Here is a 20,625-nt window from a genome sequence, read left to right on the forward strand (position 1 = left end):
CATTCCTTTGTGTTTGTGAACCCATTAAACTGACCTCGCTAGATTTCTTCCTGATGACTTTGGACATATTCTGATTAAATTGCACCATACCTGCATTCTTCTCCTTGACTTAAAAAAAAAAAAGACACAAAACAAAACAGTAGGAGAGGGGTGCCTGCGTGGCTCATTCAGTTAAGCATCTTGACTCTTGATTTTGGCTCAGGTCATGATCTCAGAGTCATGAGACCGAGTCCCACATTAGGCTCCAAGCTCAGTGGGGAGTCTGCTTGAGATTCTTTCTCTCCCTCCCCCTTTGCCTCTCCCTACTGCTCATGCTCACACACTCTCTTCCTCTCTCTCAAGGAAATAAATAAAAACCTTTAAAAAACTATAGGAGGATTAAATTCCTTTTGTTGACAGATTTGCTCTTACATCTTCCTTTCTCTGAGCCTGCAAATCTGGAAATCATGCTTCCCATAAGCCATTCTTAGGATTTATGGGCATCTTCCCCTCTGGATCTTGAGGATTGTTTTTTTTTTTTTACTTGATCCAGGACATGAGCTCATGCATTGAATGAGGGGCTGTGGGTGTACATAGCTTTCACCTTCTTTCCCACCTGCTCTTAGGTAAGTGTTAATTTCAGTAAGTGTTCATTCACTGACTCCTCCAGATCAGGTGAGTGAACCTAGTCATCATTCCTCAGTAGAAAGAAGTGATTGATTTTAGGCCGTCAGCATTTCCAAAACCTGGATTCTAGTAAAGTGCCTTGGGGAAGGGAGTCTATGGTTAAGTATTCAAACAGTAAGTGAAGTGCGGCTCAATGGGTTTTTTCTGGAAAAAACTCAGGACCTTGGGTATGTTGGTGGGCACAGTGGCTTTCCAGGAGGGGAAACTGACCTGCCCTTGGAACCCTTGTATGGGGACCAGTGGTCAGCAGACACCCATTAGGGATTGCTAGGCTGAAGGGTGGTATCTGAGAAATAGGATAGCAGCCGCCGTGGGAGAGCGTAAGCGGAGCCAGCTGGGGCCTACTTCTGCTTTCTGTTTCTCAGTTTTTGTTTCTCGTGATTATTTTTAACCCAGATGTTGGTCATTCGAAGCTTTCATAAACTCACAGGCCCTTATCAGTTAAAGGTGCCCCAAAGCTTATGGAATCAGGAACATTATCTGGCATGAAGAGAAGGTAGGGAATGGTGTCTGCATTTTTTTTTTTTTTTAAAGGAACCTTTTAGTGAAGCTGCTAATTCAGTTCTTTCTGGCTTACATTTAGGGTCTACTAAATATATAGTCCTGCTTCAAGGTGCAATCACATTCTAAAAAGTAAGCAATTTATGAGCAATTCTTATATGATGAGAATCTGCTAATGGCTTTTAGAAGACATCTGAAGCCCTGAGGAGATTTTGTTGTCTGGACCATGGATTTTATGTGTGTCTCGCTTCTGTTAATACTTTCCTGGGCAGATTAACTGAATGAGCTTCTATTTAACTTAATAGCATTGGACAGGGCAGCACTTGATAACAAAAGTGATGGTAATAGCTAGCATTTTGTAAGTGGTCACCCTCTGCCAGGCCCTGTTCTAAGTATTACAAATGTGTTAGCTCATTTAATCTTCACAAAAGCGCAGTGAAGTAGCTATTGCGTTTCCTACTCTAAAATGGGAAGATATGATGCACTTGATAATAGTGAGGGCTAGAATTAATTATTGGGTCTATGTTCATACCACTCAATAACAAAGCTTATTTTATAGTACATTGTCTTTAATTTTGAGATAGTGCTAATTTTCGTAAAATCCCAGGTAGTATGTAGCACATAATTGATTTTGCAATTAAGTTATTCTTAAGATATCTAGCATACATTTTATAACCTCTAATTTGGAATTTTTAGACATCAGTAGATGCTATGAAAATGGAATTTACCTAACCTTTTTTTCAACAGTCTATTCTTGGGCCAGTTTCTCTGTTCAATGCTAGGAATACAAAGATGACTGAGCCCCCATTCCTGTCCTCACAGAGATGTCACCAAGTGGGGAAGGGGTGTAATCCTCCAAACAGTTGTCATTTCTTAGGCTGTAACATGAAAGTGGCTTGTTGCATTTTATTTTAAAAACTGAAAGAGAAGAGGTTTGTAGGCTGCCATGGCAGAAGCAGCTAGGGAGAAGCCATGGGTCTTAGATGTTTTTCCCCCAGCTTTATTAAGATATTATTGACATGTAACGTGTAAATTTAAGGTGTACAGTTTGATGAATTGGTAAGTGTATGTGTTGCAAAATGATTACCAAAATAAGGTTAGTCAATACCTCCATAGCCTCACATAATTACTTTTGTGTGTGTGTGTGTGTGTATGTGTGTATGGTGTTAACATTTAAGATCTACTCTCAACAACTTCCAAGTATATAATACGGCACTGTAGATATAGTCACCATGTTGTACCATAGATCCCTATAATTTATTCATCTGACAGCTGGAAGTTGGTACTTTGACCAGCCTCTCCCCAGCCTCTGACATCTTCCATTCTGCTCTCTTTTCCTATAGCTTTGGCTTTTCAAAATTCCACCTGTACTTGAGAACATACTTGGTCTTTCTCTGACTCTGTCTCGTACCATAATGGGTCCATCAGATGACTTTTGAGTTGTTCTGCAGCCCTTGCTTGATTTCACCCAAAGTAGTCAGCTTTACGGGGTAGCATCATGCGGCTCTTGAACTCAGGCTTCTAAGATGCTGGGGAGAGGGATTATCAAGGAGAAAGAATCATATGCTGTTCCTAATGCAACTGAAGAGAAGAAAGCCATGTAGGGAGAATGCTTCTCTGATGAAAAATGAGACCCTGGCCACAAAGCCCTTGCTTCTCTTGGTTGAATCAGTTTTAAAGGAAAAAGGGAGTAGGGGAGGAGGGAGAGTAGGGGGAGGAGGCAGCGTCTCCCTGGGACGTTCTACACAAAGATCCATTTCAAGTTGGTAGGCAGGGCTCTGGTCTCTTAGGGAAGCCAGATCTAGCAGCCAACCCAGTCCCTTACTATAGCCTGGAACATGCTTCCCCTGACCTCCATATCTGCTTTGCTGCTTGGTGTGCTGTGAAATAAAATACTTATCTGTTGGGTTGTATGATTTCGCAAGTAATCATGCTATTTCAATAAAATGATTGGCTGAAACGAGTGTTGGGAAGTTTTGTTTTTCTTTTCTTTCTTTCTTTTTTTTTTTTTTTAAAGATTTATTTATTTCAGAGAAAGAGCACAAGCAGGAAGGGCAGAGGGAGAGAGAATCACAAGCAGACTCTGCGCTGAGCACAGAGCCTGATGCAGGGACTCAGTCCCACGACCATGATATCACAACCAGAGCCGAAACCAAGAGTCGGATGCTTAACTGACTTAGCTACCCAGGTGCCTCTTTTGTTTCCCAATAATGTATACTGTGTGCTTTATACATACCAAGTGTCACTCTAAGCATTTGTTTTCATGTCCTTCACTCATCCAAGTCTCTCTACAGCCTCTGAGGTGTGCATTACTGTCCCAATTTACCAGACCAGGAAATATATTCAGATAGTTTGAATGACTTGTCCAACTAAGACACACATTAGAAAGTCAGCTTTTGGAGGACAGTGGTTTTGGCTTCTCCCTCAGGCAGGAATTTAGTTAAGTCACCCCAGGAAGATGGAGATTTTTTTTTTTTAAGAAAAAAACAAACAAAAAACCTAGGTACACTAAAGATACAAATGTAGTGATCCGAAGGGGCACATGCACCCGAAAGTTTATAGCGGCAATGTCCTCAATAGCCAAACTATGGAAAGAGCCTAGATGTCCATCAACAGATGAAGATGGATAAAGAAGATGTGATACACACACACACACACACACACACACACACACACAATGGAATACTATGCATAAATGAAATCTCGCCATTGGCAACAATGTGGATAGAACTAGAGGGTATTATGCTGAGTGAAATAAGTCAATCAGAGAAAGACAATTTTCATATGATCTCTCTGATATGAGGAATTTGAGAGGCAGGGCAGGGGGTTGTGGGGGTAGGGAAGGAAAAAATGAAACAAGATGGGATCAGGAGGGAGATAAAGCATAAGAGACTCTTAATCTAACAAAACAACCCGAGGGTTGCTGGCGAGTAGGGCGGTAGGGATAGGGTGGCTGTGTTATGGACATTGGGGAGGGTATGTGCTATGGTGAGTGCAGTGAATTGTGTAAGCCTGATGATTCACAGGCCTGTACACCTGGGGCAAATAATACATTATACGTTAATAAAAATAATAACCCCCCCCAAAAAAACCCTAGGTACATAGCTCTAATTAAACGAAGAGACAAAAGTACCATCTTTGCTGTTGTAGATATTATGTGATTGTTTCTGAACATGACCAAGAGACTTTGAGTCACGTTTGGCTCCTAGGTCTCTGGCCTGGGTGTTAGGGTGATAAGAAGCCACGAGAGACCCAAGGAATTAACTTGCATGGTTTTTCCATTCAGTCAGGAGACTCAGCGTGAATAAAATGTGATATAATAATGTAGTGCCAAATCAAAGGGGCCTGGAAGGACTCAAGAAAAGAGCACTGCACCCCTTCCTGCTTCCGCCCTCCCTGTGCTTTAGTGAACTGTCAGTTTCCCTATCAGAATGTGAACTGGGGTTTTTGTCTGTTTTGTTTATTCCTGTGTCTTCAGTGCCTGGCATATAAAAGCTACTCAGGTTTTGTTGGGGGAAGTGACTAAATGTATAAATCTCACGTGGCTAAACATTTTGGCTTTCTGGGTAGCAACATGGGAGTTTACATCCTGTGGGAACAATGGTGACAGACACAGGCTCTCCAACCAAAATGCACAACCCCAAGCTGCTTGAAGACAAGGTCCTCACTGCCCACCCTGACACCAGCCACCATCCTGGGAATGTGAGCTGCCCACCCCCCCCGCCCACTGCTGTGTGCGGCAGCTGGAGAATGGGGGCAATAGAGGTTCACCCACACGGCCTGTTTAGGAAAGGTCAGCAACCTCTGTTTCAGCAAGCGTGCCCTCCTTGTCGTAAGTATCCGTTAGGTTCCAGTCACTCCTGCCGCCTCAGTAGAGGGACAACTCCTAGAGCTTCCTGCTGTGCCATTTTGTGTGAGGTCATGCCCGAAAACCTTGTTTGGCTTTTGTTTGTTTGTTTTTAAAGATTTTACTTATTTATTTGACAGAGATCACAAGAAGGCAGAGCAGTAGGCGGTGGGGGGGAGCAGAGAGCCCGATGAGGGGCTTGATCCCAGGACCCTGAGATCATGACCTGAGCTGAAGACAGTGGTTCAACCCATTGAGCCACCCAGGCACCCCAAGCCTTGTTTTTAAATGGAAAACACTTGGTCTCTGTGGCAGAAGGGGCCCCCATTGGGAGGAGGGGCACCAGCTAGGAGTTCCTTTCCTTCAACATCTACTTAGTAACTTTTGGGGTCCCTGCCCTCAGGGAGCTCACTGGAGGGGGCAAGAGGCATGTGAAATGGAAAACTTGCAGTTCCACAGAAATGCTGGAAATGCTGTAGTAGAAGTAACAACAAAATGCCCAGGGGACAAAGAGGAGAGGGGTTCAGGACTCTTGTGGAAACTTCATGAATAAGGGAAAAAACTTTATTTGGCCTGGAATATCATAGTGCTTTGTAAGCTGAAGATCCAGACAGAGAGTAGTAAATGCAGATGCCTTCACTTTCAGCTTCCTTTCTGGCACGCCTCCTCGCCGCTGGTCCTCCACTTCCTCATGTCTTGGTCATGCCTGGAACTCGCGCCAGTCACACTGTCGACTGCACTGTTGACTTCACTGTCTTTGAAACCGCTCCGGTTTGCTTGATGGTTGCATCTTAGAAGCCTTCCCCACCACCCTATTCAAAGTCTATCCTCTTACCTTGCTTGGTTTTCATTCCTAGCTGTGGCTATCTCTGGCATTATATTTGTGAATGGACAAGTGATGTTTATTTAAAGCATGTTTTCATTCATTCAGCTGATACTGATTAAACCATCACCGTGTGTCAGGCATGACTGTAGGCTCTGGAGATAAATAGACAAGACAGAGTCCCTGATTTCATAGGGTTTACATTCTGGTGTGGAGAGACAGATCAAAACCAAATGAACAGGTATGGTAATTTCTGGGAGCGGTAAGTATATGAAGAAAATAAAGTAGGGCAAGGGCATAGAGTGTCTAGTGCCTGGGGGAGAGTCACTTTCCATTGGGTGGTGAGGACAGTCCTCTCAGTGGAGGTAGTACTTGGACTGATACTTGAATGGTGAGAAAAGCCAGCTGTTCTGGGTTGAATTGTGTCACCTAAAAAAATCATACTGAAGTTCTAACGCCCAGTACCTCAGAATGTGACTTTATTTGGGTATGGTGTCATGACAGGTGAAGCTAGTTAAGATGAGGTCATACTGGAGTATAGTAAGCCTCTCATCCAATATGGGTGGTACGTTTGTTAAAAAGAAATTTAGGGACACCTGCTGGCTCAGTGGAAGGATCATATGACTCTTGATCTTGGGGTTGTGAGTTCAAGCCTCACATTTGGTGTTGAGATTACTAAAAACAAGTGAAATTTGCAGACAGTAGACAGAAAGATTGCCACAAGATAGAAATCCTCAAAGGGAACCTCCTTGCCGACATTGTGACCTTGGACTTCTAGCCTTCAGAAATTTGAGATGGGGTGCGTGAGTGGCTCAGTTGGTTAAGTGTCCAACTCTTGGTTTCTGTTTAGGTCTTGATCTTGGGGTTGTGGGATTGAGCCCTAGGTCAGGCTCCATGCTGGCTCATTCTGTCTCTCTCTTAGCCCTTCCTCCTACCTCCTTTCTCTCTCTCTCAAAAAAAAAAAAAAAAAAAAAGGAAAAGAAAAAAGAAATACATTGGTAAGTATGGAATATATAGCGTCCTCCTGATTTATCTTTACAGTTGCCCTATTTAAAAAGGGAATAAGGTTGTCACTGGTCTTAATGCTGAAGTAATCCTTTCAGATTCACACTTTTTCTAGGTAGTATCTTTTTTTTTTTTCAATTTAAGCATAATTAACATATAGTCTTTTTTTTTTTTTTTTAGGTTCAGGTGTACAATATAATGATTTAACAATTCTGTACATTATTCAGTGCTCATCAAGATAGTGTTCTCTTAATCCCCTTTGGAAATCACCAGTTTGTTCTCTGAATTTGAGTTCAGTTTTGTTGTTATTGTTGTTGGTCTCTTTTTTTCTTTGTTGTTTTTTTTCCCCTCAAATTCTACATATAAGTGAAATCATCTGGCATTTGTCTTTCTCTGACTTATTTCACTTAGCATTAGATTCTCTAGATCCATCCATGTTGTTGCAAATAAAAAGATCTCATTCTTTTTTGTGGCTGAGTAGTATTCCATTGTATATACACACTGCCTCTTCATCCATTCATCTCTGGATGGACACTTGACATCTGTAAATAATGCTGCATTAAACATAGGGGTGCATATGTCTTTTTGAATTAGTGTTTTCATCTTCTTTGGGTAAATACCCAGTAGTGTAATTATTGGATCATATTGGTAATTCTGTTTTTAACATTTTGAGGAATCTCCATACAGAGTTTCCTGCAGTAGGTTGCAGAAATTTGCATTCCCACCAGCAGTACACTGTGGGCTCCTTTTTCTCTACATCCTTGCCAAAACTTGTTATTTCTTGAGTGTTTTTTATCTGAGCCATTCTGACAGGTGTGAGGTGATAAGTCTTTGTGTTCTGTTTTGGGTTTTATTTTGTTTTTGTTTTTGTTTTTGCATTTCCTTGGTGATGAGTGATGTGGAATTTCTTTTCATGTGACTGTTGGCCATCTGTATGTCTTTGGAAAAATGTTTCCAAAGAAAAAGAAAAAATAATTCAAGTTATTATGCCCATTTTTTAATTGGGTTATTCATTGAGTGTTGAGTTGTATAAGTTATTTATATTTTTGGATATTAATCCCTTATTGGATATATCATTTTCAAATATCTTTTTCTTATCATTTCTTTTTTCTTCTTGTTCTCTACCTTCCTTTCAGTGTATGAAAATAACACACTGATCCTAATTCAGACTTTAAAATGTTACTTTAAAGATACCATATTTCCTCTTTGTTATTTGGGAGGAACTGCTTCATTTATCTATCGGCCAGTTCTTAGCCCCTCGAGAATTTTGTCTTTAAAACCCACATTCATGTATCTTATTAGGACATTTAAGGTGATTTGATGGATGCATTTTCTTTTTTGGGGTGATGCATTTCAGTAGGCATAAACTGAAGAGGGGAATATTTTACTGTAGCTGATAGGACTTCAGTTTGTGATCTCTAAGGTCTTAGAGAGCTATGGTCTTCAGATGACATCTGAAGATTAAGAATAATTGTAGTAGTTGTTACATGTTGAGTACTTCCTGTTTGCCAAGCCTTGTGCTGAGTACGTGATGTAGAACTTTTCATTCATCATCACAGATGTCTTGCTAGATGTCTAACTCATTCATATTATAGGGAAGGAAACCAAAGACCAGGGAAACCAAGTACATCAGCAAAGTTCTAGGTAGTAAGTTGGTGGACCTGTGATCTAGACCCGGTCTCTTTCATGGTAGTGTTTGCACTTTGACACTTACTTGGAGACCGCCATTACAGAGTCCTGATGTGTGAAAGGCAGATTTCAAGTTTGAAAAACCACCCCCCCCAAAAAAAAAGGAAAAAAAAAGAAAAATAGTGTAACCTGTTATGGATAAATAGCAATATAGTCTGGTGATATATAAAGACGGTTTCAAGATCACTATAGGAATCCTAGTTCCCTAACTTAAAAATATGTGTGAGTGCGGGATGCGTGGGTGGCTCTGTGGGTTAAGTGTCTGACTCTTGATCTCAGCTCAGGCCTTAGTTTCACGGTTGTGAGTTGAAGCCCTGCATTGGGTGGAACCTACCTAAGAGTGTATGATGTCATGTGTATGTTGAAAGTCAGTCTACATATGACAACACACTGATCCTACTTCAGATACTTGTAAAATGTTATTTAAACAAATAAAATGTTATATTAAAGATGGTTTATTTCTTTTTTATTATTTGGGACCCTGAACTGTGATTAGGACCCCATGATATACCGTTCCCGTGGAATCCCAGAGTGACTTCTGTTTTTAGATAAGAGGGAAAAAAGCTAGCATCTGTCTGCAAGAGGCATTTCTTCATTTCCTCTCTGTCACCATGCACTCTCTGGTGTTTGCAGACGGCAGTGGGTGTGGGAAACTTGCCTGCTCTCCTCATAGGATCACTTTCTGGGGCCCTATATGTCAGACAGACAACAAACAGATTAACAAGAAGAAAATAAAAGTTTGTTAACTGGTGCATTGTGCATACATATGGGAGACTCCAGAAAAGTGACTGGAAGAGGTGCTGAGAACTTGGGATACCATCTTAACCAAAGAACAGTACACTTTTAGGGAAGCAACGAGGCAAAATGTCCTCGAGCTTCTAGGGGTGGCAAACTGTGGGAAGGCAGATAGGGGAAGTAATGGTAGATAAGTGTTAGTTTTAGCAAGGATTTTTTTTTTTAAGTATTTGATGGAGACAGTGCCAGAGAGAGCACAACCAGGGGGAGCTGCAGGCAGAGGGAAAGAGAGGGGTAGGCTCCCTGCTGAGCAAGGAGGCTGATGCAAAGGATGCGGGATGCTGGCTTGATCCCAGGATCTCCTCAGGATCATGACCTGAGCTGGAGGCAGACGCTTGACCGGCTAAGCAGCCCAGGCACCCTAGTTTTAGCAAGGATTGTTACATAGATTCCCTTGGTGCCTTCCCGGGCCAATAAGGGTCTAGTGTCTCTGGTGATTAACTTCTGTTCTTCTTGGTAGAGAGAAGATTGGGGGGACACTTTTACAAATTTAGGTCCTGCTTTTAGGCAAATAGGAGAAAAGCAGGGAGGGTTCCCCCCCCCCCCCCCCGTATCTGCTTCTCAGTTGTCTTCAGCTCAAAAGTAATCCTTATTGTGAATTAGAGTATTTTGGGATGGCATATTCTGCTACCCTTCAGAAGCTGTACATGGATGGTTGTAGGACGAGACATTTTTCCCTGAAGGAATACTCTCTATTTTGTATGTACTGTTCTGGGTATCGGAGATACACCAGTGAACAAGACAGACAACCCCCCTCCCTACAGCTTACATTCTAGTTGGGAAACATAGGGAGTAATGAAATGCAGGAATATAGTATTTATCACATGGCAGACTTTTATGAAGAAAAACAGAGCAGGGAGAGGGAAAGAATGTGCCCTGAGGGGCAGGTTGCAATTTAACATGGAATGATCTGATCAGAGAAAGTCCTCACTGGAAAGAAGATGTTTTAACAAATTCCTGAAGGAAGGAGCCCATGGGACCCTGGCAGCAGGGGTGGTGGTGGGGGGATGGGGGATGTGGGGATGTGGGGATGTGGGGGCGATGATGTTCTAAGTAGCAAGAGTGGTGAGAGTGTAAGCTAGGCTGGCTAGAGTGGCTGGGGGTCCGTGGGGGTGGAGAAGAGTAACTGGAGAAGAGATCAGAGAGGTAAGTGGGGAGTGAGCAGGGATAAGTCCAGGAAGGACTAGTAAACTATCTTTTTAAAAAAGATTTATTGATTCGAGAGAGCGCACGCACAGACAGGGGGACGGGGAGGGGGAAGAGGAGGTGGAAAGGAAGGGGGAAGGACAGAGCAGACTCCCTGCCGAGCAGGGAGCCCCATGCAGGGCTCCATCCCAGGACCCTGGACTCATGACCTGAGCTGAAGGCAGTTGCTTAACTGACTGAGCCAACCAGGTACCCAACTGGTAAACTACTGTGAAGACCTTGGCTCTAACCTTTGAAGAGGTGGGAGTCAGAGATCCCCTAGTCTGAGCGCCCAGAAGGGCAGAGTGCAGAGTGTCCACCCACTTCAGTGGTCCCTGACTCAGGGAGTGTAGGAGCTCCTGTGGGGCCGTGAGACACCTGGTAGCCATCCCGGCCGCGGTGCTCAGCAGGCAGCCTCATGGAAAAGCCTGGCGCTCTGGGATGGAGACACACACCTAGGAGTCCTCTGCATGTGGACTGCATTTGAATCTGTGAAATTGGATGAGAGCATGAAGAGTGTTCAGGGGGTGAAGAGGTCTGGGGCTGACTGGGGGGCACAGCGCCCGCTGGGACTGTGAGGGTCAAGCAGTGGAGGAGACTTGGAAGGAGCAGCCGGAGATATGGGGGGAAACCGGGGAGAGAGTAGTTTCTTGGCAGTCCGTGAAGAAAAAGTTTCAGACAGTGGAGTGCTCTCTCAGATGCTAACCTGTCAGTCAAGGTGACTGATGGTGACCGCTGGAGGTCATTGTTGCAGTTACGTTGGGAGCTTCTGCTGCTGATGCCATCTGGCGGCGCTTTTCTCGGCAAAGCTGACCTGACGTGCTGCTCGGTTGCACACTGCACGGCTGAGCTCTTTTCTGCTCTGCCATCCCAGCAAGATCATTTGTGTGTACTTGTCTGTGTCCTGGACGTGCAGTCGCAAAGCTGAGCTGTGTTCTAGTCCAGCGGCCTCATCTTACAGCAGAGAATACGGCTGGGACAGGCTAAGCCGTGTAGGTGAGTTTGCTTGTGGGGGAACCAGGACACCCCCAGGCTTCCTGTTCTGTCTCCCCGACCTGGCCTGCTCTGCTTTCGATGCCCAAGTCCTAGGGATGCGGGATTGGGGAGCCCAACAGTCAAGAAGGAATTCTTGAGACATTTTACGGTGCGAAAAGCTGTTTTTATGACATCGTAGGGGCAGGACCCGTGGGCAGAAGGACCTGCATTTGATCATGAGCAGTGACGGCGATTATGTGAGGTTTTCTAGACTGTGGAGGTGAAGGTGACGTTAGGGCTCCAGGAAATTGAGTCTATGGGTTCCTGGAGGTCTGACTAATCATAAGATTACGTTTCTTGTAAATCATTAAGACAGAAACTAGAGTAGAGTCGTGTCCTACGTGACTGCAATCTTTATCAGCTGACTCTTTGTTTTCCCCCTACCTTTGTTCTTAGGCGGCTACTGGTGCCTGAAGAACGTTACATATATATTCCACTGTAAGTGGCCAGTGGTTTGTGAGGCCTCTGCTCGTGTTTTGCCCTCAGCTTCCCTTTTGCTCTCTCAATAATAAGACGTCAGTTCCAGCACAGGGAGAGAGCACCTTCTTTGTTTGATCCTGACTGTTACCTCAGGTGCAGCGATAGCCTCCAAAATGCTCTGGAGTTCTCCGAAACTGGGTTCAAATTTCCAGTTCTTGTGCTCACTACTGTGTGAGTTTGGGCAGAATGGCTCACGTTAGGGAGCCTCAGTTTCTCCATCTGCAAAATGGGGATAATCGTGACACCTCATAGAGTCGAGAGAATTAGACTGTCACTCGCCTGCCAGGTGCTTTGCCCAGGGCCCTTACATAGCGGATTCCGCACAGGGTGGTTCGTGCCATTATTAGGATATTGGAACTTCAGTCTTTAGGACCCCACTCTTGTTAAAACCATGTTTTAAAAGATTTTTAATTGATGCTATTGCCTGGGGTTTATTTACAAAACAGATTGAGTAGAGTTACACCCACAAATCTGTTAAGATTTTCCCTAAAGAAGTTACCAGATGTCTTGTTTGTTGTTGTTGTTTTTCCCCCTAGTTGCTGCTTCTGGGGGAGGGAGTCCAACAAAACAACTGAAAACATTGCACTGCACACTCACAGCAAGATGAGGTTTGGTCCCCCTTTATCAGCCCTGTCAAGTTCCAGCCCCGCGGCTGGCCGTCACTCACACAGAGTGACAGCAGCCGGAGCTTCTGGACATGGGGGTGTCCCCCAGAACCTCTGCACCCACCTGCAAGGTGCTTCCGGGTTACTCCCCACCCTCAGAACAGCTTTGTGCTGTTAGGAGTAATGCAGATATTTTCAAATAAACCTGTTCCAACTCTTTTCAAGATATACATCAAAAATTAATTGGTAGGGCTGATTAAGTAGTCATGTGTGCTTATAGATTTGCCTTTCTCATCTGGTTAAGAAAAATTACTGACCAACCCAAGCCTTTAGTAACAGCAGCAAGGCATTTCTTAATTCACGTTCTTTTTCCCTTTTTTTTTTTTTGGTTAGTGAGTGAACTGTTTTCCTGACTCTGTATGTGTGCGTATAGAGCAGTGCTTGAGAGAAAAGAGGGCTGGGAGCGTAAAGGAAAAGTGTGAGTTACAGAATATCTTTCAGGGGCGCCTGGGTGGCTCAGTGGGTTAAAGCCTCTGCCTTCGGCTCAGGTCATGATCTTCGGGTCCTGGAATCGAGCCCTGCATTTCTGCCTACTTGTGAACTCTCTCTCTGTCAAATAAATAAATAAATCTTTAAAAAAAAAAGGGGGGGCAGAATATCTTTCAGATTTAATGCAGTTATATTTCTTGAAACACATACAGGAACTTGAACTCACTCCAGACTGTTTTCACTTGTATTATTAGAGTGGGACCTGATGCAGTGAACAGAAACGATAAATGTGTTAAATGGTAATTGGTAGCATCATTTATTTACATTCATGTAGTAAATACTACATGTAGTAAATAATACATGTAGTAAATTGGAATTCCAATTACGTGTCAGATGCTGTGCTCAGCATGGGCTGATAAATAACAACTCACACTAACCTCTTTTAGTAAGCTTTAATATTACGAAAAATCACATGAAACTAGTAAAGAATCCACATTACAGTAGTACAATGCAAAATGAGTTTTCTTTTCATCTCAGACCATCAGATTTTCTTGACTGTCCTTCCTGAGAATTTCAGTACACAATCACTTACGTAAGTATCTTCTTCATCATCATTTTGTTACTTTTCTCAGGACAGAAGGGATCCTTAAGGACTGCTCTACCTCTTGTTTTTCTCATTCAACGGTTGTTCCTGTTCACATGTTAGCACCAGCTGGTTCCCCCCCCGCCACTGTTTTATTACAGTCACATAGTAGTCTGTTGTATGAACATACCACAGTTTAATTTGCTGGACTTACAAATTATTTTAAAATGGAGCTTCCCGCACTACAGTTTTTTTTTTTTTTTTTAAGATTTTATTTATGTATTTGACAGAGAAAGATCACAAGCAGGCAGAGAGGCAGGTAGAGAGAGAAGGGGAAGCAGGCTCCCTGCTGAGCAGAGAGCCCGATGCGGGGCTCCATCCCAGGACCCTGAGATCATGACCTGAGCTGAAGGCAGAGGCTTAACCCACTGAGCCACCCAGGTGCCCCTACAGTTCTCTTTTAATGAGAATTCTGCAACATAAACTCTATGACTGCTACCACAGTGCTGGCATGTGATAGAGTCCCATAAACATTAGTAGAGTGGATGAATTGATTTTGTTTATTCAGTTATTCAAGTCATTTTTCTTCATAGATCATTAATTTATTAAAAGATTTTATTTGCAGGGCAGGGGGACCCGCACAGTGGGGGAGGGGCAGAGGATGAGGGAGAAACAGAGCCCCCCCACCCCAAGCAGGGAGCCCGACCCAGGGCTCGAACCCAGGACCCCGAGATCATGACCTGAGCTCACTTAACCGACTGAGCCACCATCTTTATAAAGATGTCTCTCTTTATAAATACTTTAAAAATAAAATTTAGAATCATGAATGATCACGTTCCAAATTAATGGGCTCTTGTGTTAGTGAGGTTTGTGTCTTATCAGCGCATTTGCTCACACTTTATTTACACATTGACATTCTCCAAAGTGTCCCTGATGACGACAACATCTACACACACTGTGGCACCTTTCCTTCTGTCTGGCAGGTATTTTATTTAGAATGAATGATATTGGCCTTAAGCTTGGATAGTTCAGACTCTAGAAGCATATAAACATTGGTCAGAATTGTTTTCAGAGTTCTTCAAGGCTTTAGGGATGTCATTCTTAGTCCAAGAGCTGTACTCCAGGTGGAGGGAGATGCCATTCCTGTGGCAGAGACCCCTTGTGTCTCTAGGCACAATCTTGGTTCAGTAGACAAATTGTCTATGGCAAGGTCAAATGACCTTGGAAATTGATTCTCTTGTGACTTATCTGTTTATGCAGGGGCTAGAAGGGCTCATGGTGGGTAAGAGTCCATGCTAGCTGGGGTGGAGGTCACAGGAGGCATACAGTGCAGGCCATGCCCTGAGGAACTTCTGACGTTGCTTGGGGGAGATGTGACCCCACCTCCAGATGACCAGCAATAAATTGCGTTCTGGCACTAAAGAACAGGGGCTCTGCAGTCAGACTGACTGGGCTTGTGTCTCCGGCTATGGGACCTTGGCAGGGTAATTGACATCTCATGCCTCAGTGTCCCCGTCTGAAGAATGGAGATTGTTTAGTACTAACCTGGCTGTGGAATTAAATGACTTAGTAAGCAAAAGGTGCTTGCATGGCGCCGACACACGCGTGCTTAGGAATTACTAGCTGTGGTTGCCGTAATTGACAGTACTAGGGAATGGAAGAGGAGATGAGGATAGCTACTGCTCGTAGTCACCTCCTGGGCCTACAGATGCCAGCCTCTGTGTTATGTGCTCACGTCTCATCTGATCCTTACTGTGCCCTGTAAAGTAAGGTACTTTAAAGATGAGAAAACTGTGCTCAGAGAGGATGGGTGCCTGCCCAAGACCACATAGCCGTGAAGTGACTCAAATCCTGTGCTCTTTCCTGTGAACAATATCTCTACGGACAGAGAGAAGGAAGGGACCTTCATTTTGTGGATGACGAACAAGGCTCAGAGCACTGAGACCGCTAGCCCAAGGTGACATGGGGACCCAGAGCCCACAGCGTCTCCAGACCCGTGGCGCGTTGAGAGAGACAAACTGGATATCTTGCTCCAGGACCAGTGTCCTGAAATAGGCTGACTTGGGACTAACGTAAAGGAAAATCTGTCCTACAAAGCTGTCCAGTATGAGTTGAGATAGCAGGTTTTTTTTTTTTTTTAAGACTTTATTTATTTATTTGACAGAGAGATCACAAGTAGGCAGAGAGTCAGGCAGAGAGAGAGGGGGAAGCAGGCTTTCTGCTCAGCAGGGATGCTGAGGCAGATGCGGGGCTCGATCCCAGGACCCTGAGATCATGACCTGAGCCGAAGGCAGTGGCTTAATGCACTGAGCCACCCAGGCGCCCCCCCCCCCCTTTTTAATACAAGGAATCTGGAGGCACGCAGTCCAGAGTTCGTTATGGAGGTTCCCTAAGGTGTTCAGGGACAGGGAGGCAAGACAGGGCTTTGGCCCCATTTGTTGCCACTTGAATCCACACCAAGACCCATGGCATGCCAAGGTTCTGGCTTTGGGATTCTGAAGGTCTTTCATAGGCACAATTTTATGAAATTAGCAGGAGCTGTTTATGTCTTTGGGGAAGTGGACTATGGAAGAGTTATTTTTTGCTTATTAGTCTTAAGTCCAGCAGTGTTTTCTTGATTTACTTTCCTTGTATAGCCTGCCATTTTGTGAATTCAATGTCATACATCTTTTTGGTCAATTTAATATACCTATTGATTGTTTTGTGTGCATACCAAAGGTTGTCCCAGGACATTCAGATGCTGGTAAAGAATAATTACTGTGCCACGGAGTGAGAATAAACGTGACAACCCATGAACCTTCGCTTAGGACAGGTAACTGAGGGAAGTTTAGATTTGATTCGTTATTCTAGGAAGAAAATACCATTTACGGTAATAGTTCCTCTTGAGATCTGTAATTTTCCTGTTTTTTTTTTTTTTTTAACTTAACATGCTCATTCATGGAGGAAAAGCCATATTTCTAAAATGAAGTCATTTACTTAACAATTCTGAGCAATACAGATGCAATCTCCGTCTCCATAGGATTTAGCAAATAGCAGGAAATACAGTTACAATGGCATAAAGTAAATGCTCTGACGGGATATTACAGGTGCCATAGGCACACATGGGGGAGGCACTGAAGCCAGTATTCGGAGGTAAGGGAAGGCTTCCTGAGGAAGTAACCTTCAGGCTGAACACTGACAGTGACAGGAATTAGCCACAAGAGGACTTTTCCAGCCAGAGGAGTGATACACATAAAGAGCAAGTGACAAGAATGCCGGTGCGTTTAAAGGACTCAGAGGCGTTCTGCTTAGCTGAGGCACTGGAGGCAGTAGGTGTGCACTGGTTAGTTGTGGCTAGCTCACAGATGTCCCATAAGCCACGTGAAGGAGGCGTTCAGCATGTGGAAAGAGTTGAGTGCAAATGAGGAACCAAAAGGTGTCCAGCTTGGTTGGGGTGCAGGGAGCGGTGGGGAGGGGCCTCTTAGGGCTGGAGTCTGTAGCTTGAGTCTTGTGGTTGTAATGATTTTTTACGTTGGTCTAAAAAAACCCATTCCTTGAGCTTCTATACTGCAAATGGACCGGAGGCAGAGGTGGCAAGAGAAGAAGAGCAACTGGCGAGGAAGCCACTGTAGTGATCCAGGGAAGACAGAGGTGAAGAAGACAGCTTGGACTAAGGCGGTGAAGAGGAAAAAATGGAGAGAAGTGGCCCAATTTGTATAAAATTTGAAGAACTTGCTACGGGGTAAGGGAGCAGGATTAGAAGGAGAACCAGATACTTAACACTCAGGCTGGTGTTCAGTTTATGAATTTCAGGGATCCTAACTCCTGCCATGTGTTGTCCGCAGAGTTCACTGCTCTGGGAGACTAGTAGAGAATGGACTCAGGATGGTGCCGTGTCATTGCCCAAATTCTAACAAGAGAACCCAGGGGCCACCTCCAGCAGAGCTCCTTGCTGCTGGGCAGGAAGGGAGCCTGAGGTCTATAGTGTGATCACACAGTGTGCATGCTGCTTGAGCTAAATTTTCATCCACCCCTTCTCAGACCGCTGGTCCGTTAGTCTTGGTTCTGAACTCTGGAGCCTAGTAGAGCAAGTGTGATCCCTCTTCCCCGTGGCAGATATCCCAAGACAGCTGTCCTGTTAACCAGTCTTCCTCAGGGTGCACGTCCCTGCTCCTTCAGTCACTCCTCTGCAGCCTGTTGCTGAAGACCTTCGCCAGCCTGTCGTCACCTGCCTTCAGACGCCTTCCATTGTGTAGTGTCCTTCCTGAGATGCGATCGGTTGCAGCTGGCTGTAACCTGGAAGGCTTTAGGAGAAGAAGACGCAAGTTCTTTAACTTTAGATTTCTGGTTGTAAATGGTAATATATGCTTACAGAAGAATGTTAAAAAATACAGAAAAGTATAGGGAAGAAAAGTGTAGATTCCTGTACTATCATCTAGTCATATTAGCTCAGATTTTGGTTCCATTTCTTCTATTCTTTTCTATGCATATTTGTTGCTATTTTTAAAATGGGTATGGATAAACTGCTTCTTTTTTTAAAGATTTATTTATTTATTTTAGAGAACGGCGGGGGGTGGGGGATGGACAGAGGGGAGGGAAAGAGGGAACCTCAAGCATACTTCCCACTGAGTGTGGAGCCCGATGTGGGCTCTGTCTCATGACCCGAGCCGAAACCAGGAGTCAGACACTTAACTTACTGACCCACCCAGGTACCTCAGTCCTCTTGGTTTTGTTTCTGTTTTTGTTCTTCTTTTAAGATTTTATTTATTTGTTTGGGAGGGAGAGAGATCACAAGCAAAGGGAACACAGAGGGAGAAGGAAAAGCAGACCCACCCCCCCAAGGAGGGAGTCCAATGCGGGGCTCCATGGGATCATGACCTGAGCCGAAGGCAGATGATTAACAACTGAACCACCCAGGTGCCCCAGACCCCTTGCTTTTAAAGTTTATTTACTCTTAGTAATTTCTACACCCAACACAGGGCTCGAACTCACAACCCACAAAATCAGGAGTTGCATGCTTTTCCAGCTGAGCCAGCCTGGTGCCCCGTCCCCTTGCTTTTATATTTAGCTTTTCCATGTCATTTAAAGTTTTTAAACTATTCCTTGGTATAATAAGTTGTTTCCAGTTTTTCCGTTTTACAAATTATAGGCAACTGCACGTAAGTCACAGCTGGGGAGCACATGAATCTTGTTTGCCTGTCTCCTCCTTAGGATGGAGTCCTAGAAGAGGATTATTGGGTGTACCCATTTGTGGAGTCTTGGTATGTATGGCCACATTGTCCAACAGGAGGGATTTGCCCATTCCTGTCCCTTGCCCCCCACCAAAGAGAGGAGAACTCGTCCATTTCAGTGTGCCCTTGTCCTGCTCAGAGAATAGGATAGAGATAGCAGTCCCACACGTGCAGAGGGCGGACACAGAGGGCATGCCACCGAGTCAGACAGCTCGCGTGTTTCTCAGGCATCCTCGGTGCCACGCACCTGCTAGCATGTTTCATGTATTTGAGTCCAATTCTACTTAAACCAACTCTGCAACGTCAGGGGCTGTTGCAGGTAAAGAAGTAAGTACCCAGAAGTTAAGTGACTTACCTACGTTCACGAAGCTTGGTTAACAGTGAAAATAGTTTTTGTACAGGTGAGAGAGTACTTGACTAAAAGAGGCTGTAGTTTGAGATTTTTAAAAGATAAAACCTGGGGCACCTGGGTGGCTCAGTGGGTTAAGCCTCTGCCTTCAGCTCAGGTCATGATCCCAGGGTCCTGGGATTGAGCCCCGCATCGGGCTCTCTGCTCAGTGGGGAGCCTGCTTCCCCCACTCTCTCTGCCTGCCTCTCTGCCTACTTGTGATCTCTGTCTGTCAAATAAATAAAGTAAAACAAAATAAAAAGTAAAATCTTTTTCCTACATACATACGGGGGCACCTGGCTGGTTCAATCGGTGGAGTTATGGGTAGAGATCACTTAAAAATAAAATCTTTAAAAAATATGTACAGAAAAGTACACCAAGGTTCAGTGGTATTACTTAAAGAATGATAAAACAGGGACGCCTGGGTGGCTCAGTTGGTTAAGCGGCTGCCTTCGGCTCAGGTCATGATCCCAGCGTCCTGGGATCGAGTCCCACATCGGGCTCCTTTCTCGGCAGGGAGCCTGCTTCTCGCTCTGCCTCTGCCTGCCATTCTGTCTGCCTGTTCTCGCTCGCTCTCCCTCTCTCTCTCTCTGACAAATAAATAAATAAAATCTTTAAAAAAAAAAAAAGAATGATAAAACATTTCTTTAAAAAAATATTGCATGTGTATATGTGTGTGAGAAAGAGAACGAGCATACATGTGTGCAGACAGGAGCAAGGTTGGGGGTCTCTGGGGCCTGCTGACAGCAGGGGCTGCAGATTTCTCTGGTCAGAGAAGGTGGTCTGGCCGCTCAGGGTGATGACTGCTCCAGGGAATGGGACGTTAACTCTGTGGCGACAGCTCTGGACCGAAGATGCTCTGGGAGGAGGAATGTTGCTCTGATTAAATTGTGAATCTCAGGGAAGCAAAAAATGATTCTCTCCAGTCTGATGGGCTGGATGCCAGGATGCTGTTGGGGTGTCGCCCAGGTCTTTCAGGTGTGGTGAAGAGGAAGGGGCAAGAGACTGTAAATACCTTCCGGGGCTGGTGTGCATCTCCACCCAGAAGGAATGTGAACGGCAGAGATTTGGATCCCAATTCTGGCCAGCCCTTAGATCACATGGAGCTATAAGCCTAGAAGGTTCCAAAGTATCTGGGAAAGCTAGAACAGGAGTGCTCCCATGTCCTGGTGTGTCTCAGACAGCCCCACTTCACACCCGCTTTCCGGTGCTGCTGCTAACGATACCCCGTTTTCCCTCCCCAGAATGTCCTGATTTGTGTAATAAGTTATCTGGTTACTTACTTAGAGACGGTGTTTGAGTTCTACGCCTTTTGTGCCATATG

The 20,625-nt window shown here is 44.5% G+C and overlaps 1 protein-coding gene across 2 annotated transcripts in view; it reads left to right on the plus strand.

The window, feature by feature from the left end:
- The first annotated feature begins 1,075 nt into the window (after positions 1–1,075).
- Positions 1,076–20,625, plus strand: part of TMCC3 (transmembrane and coiled-coil domain family 3) — a 222,997-nt gene continuing 203,447 nt past the window's right edge. Inside the window, exon 1 of one of the 2 annotated variants that reach the window (XM_032346756.1) lies at positions 1,076–1,162. The gene's annotated coding sequence lies outside the window, so the exon portion shown is untranslated. The remainder of the gene's footprint in view (positions 1,163–20,625) is intronic. The other variant, XM_032346760.1, reaches the window with a different exon arrangement.

This window comes from Mustela erminea, chromosome 6 (genome assembly GCF_009829155.1).
Source record: "Mustela erminea isolate mMusErm1 chromosome 6, mMusErm1.Pri, whole genome shotgun sequence".
Taxonomy (NCBI): domain Eukaryota; kingdom Metazoa; phylum Chordata; class Mammalia; order Carnivora; family Mustelidae; genus Mustela; species Mustela erminea.